We start from the raw sequence: 1,942 nt of genomic DNA, 5'->3' as shown, positions 1-1,942 counted from the left end.
CTCTCCCCCACGTCCCCCTTCTCCCCCCCTTCTCTGTGCTTTACTTTGATTTTACATTTGGCCAGGGTGAGAAAAAAAAAAAAAAAGGAACAAAGCGGGGATGAAGGTCAGAGCGGCCTGTATCGTTGTGCATTATGAAATATGTAACTGTATAATTTTTTTAATTTTTTTTTTAATTTTTATTATTGTTGTTGTTGTTGTTGTTGTTATAATTATTGGATTTATGTTCCAGAAAGGATGTACATAGAGGCTGACGTTTTTAAGTGTACCGCAGTACTCCACTATTTGTACTTGCTGCAGTGTGTGTATGTATATGTGTGTATGTGAGAGATGGTGTGTGTGTGTGTGTTTGTGTGTGTTTTACGCATGTCAGAGACGTGGCTACCTTCCCGTGAGGCCTGTGTGTGCGTTGTGCCAATGAGCTTTTGGTATTTGTTTGTAACTTGGAGTAAATCAGACAGTAACTGACAAAGGAAAGAAGCAAAAAAAAAGAAATAAAAATAAATAAAGTTCCACATACTCATCACCAAGAGTACACAGTCACTCATGAACCAAACAAATGGCGCCGACGGTGGAAAAGCCAGCAGGGCCAGGAGTTCCAGGAACCGAGTAGTACTGCAATACTGCAGTACTGCAGTACTACAGAGTTGCCTGATACTTTAGACAGTTCTGTCTCAGTGACCCAGTTTATATCCGGGGTCGACATCAAGCCTCTGAGCCCTATATTTGTCAGTTTTTGTCCCAAATCCACCTCGCTCTGAACTTTTACGCACAATTTACGCACGCGTTACGCACGTATTTTTCCACACGCAGTCGTGGAAAAACAAATGTAGAAGTTCATTCTATGAACCTCGGTGTCCAGATTTACTAGAATATTATAAAAAATATATACATATAAATATATGTGTATATATATGTCTGTGAGCAGACTGGTTTTAAAGTTGACCATATCCTGGACTTTGTGTCAACGTCATCCACAGCGAACACACAGCACGCGAACTGTGTAAATGCGCACACGTCAGTTATCAAAACTACAGACCAGAAACTGACCAGGCAGAAAACAACCCTCCCTGGACACAATGACCTCTAAATGGGCAAATCCGGTTACAATCGACCGGTTCACAACTGTAAACAAAGGGCTGAACTTTTCAACTCACCCAGAGTCGCTGCTCTAAGGCCGGCCGTGAGTCCAAACAGACGGCGGGGACGGCAGAGGCCAAGGTCCTGCTCGGAGCCGAGCCGAGCCGAGCCGAGCCCGGTCTGGTCTGGTCTGGTCTGGACACAGACCCGTGTCGCCTGCTTCCTCTGGGTGTCTGAGTGCTGAGGCATGTTTCTCAGCCACTGTCTGCCGCTTTGAGCCAAACTATGAAGGAGAAGCAGCTTTGACATTTACATGTCAAACGGACGAGGCTTTTTATCTGTAACTTGGACCTTAAAGATCGGGCCTGGCCTCATACTGATACCTCTCACTGGCTCTCCACTGGTCACGTGGGGTCCATAAAGTTAGTTTTATGGTTTTGGGGAGTTGACAATGTACTATATATTTCACATTCTAGAAAGCGAGTGACGGTTTAACGGCTTCGCGGGGATCCTAAAGGGGTCAGTAAAGCAGAGACAGAGCGGGAGCGGCAGCGGGGAGGGAGAGAGAGTGTTCACGTATGTGTGTGTTTGACGGCAGAGGCAGCAGGCCACTTCACCAACAGTCGCTGCTCCTGCTGCAGGTCTGTGCTGCAGGTCTGTGCTGCCGTGGACGCTGGGAAAGTACCGTGGAACCGGGACTAAAAAGAAGGCCCGGCCGCGCAGTAAGTAGTTTTTGAAGAGTGTCTGTAAGTGTGGGGAGGGAGGGGGGGAGAGAGGGACGGGGTGAGTGGGGAAGGCACGGGGGAGGCAGGGCGGTGTGGAGCAGTTAAAGTGCAGTGTCACTCACCCACTGTAGGTGCTT

At 47.5% G+C, this 1,942-nt stretch overlaps 1 protein-coding gene across 4 annotated transcripts in view; it reads left to right on the top strand.

Annotated features, from left to right (window-relative positions):
• Positions 1-6: 6 nt before the first annotated feature.
• The window catches only part of hoxb3a (homeobox B3a), a 97,180-nt gene continuing 95,244 nt past the window's right edge, over positions 7-1,942 (top strand). For all 4 annotated transcript variants that reach the window (XM_025064868.1, XM_025064867.1, XM_025064865.1 and 1 more), the window contains exon 1: positions 7-1,802. The gene's annotated coding sequence lies outside the window, so the exon portion shown is untranslated. The remainder of the gene's footprint in view (positions 1,803-1,942) is intronic.

Source organism: Cynoglossus semilaevis, chromosome 17 (assembly GCF_000523025.1).
Source record: "Cynoglossus semilaevis isolate Cse_v1.0 chromosome 17, Cse_v1.0, whole genome shotgun sequence".
NCBI classification, from domain to species: domain Eukaryota; kingdom Metazoa; phylum Chordata; class Actinopteri; order Pleuronectiformes; family Cynoglossidae; genus Cynoglossus; species Cynoglossus semilaevis.
Note: the sequence above shows the minus strand (reverse complement) of the source record. Positions and strands in the feature narration are given on the sequence as shown.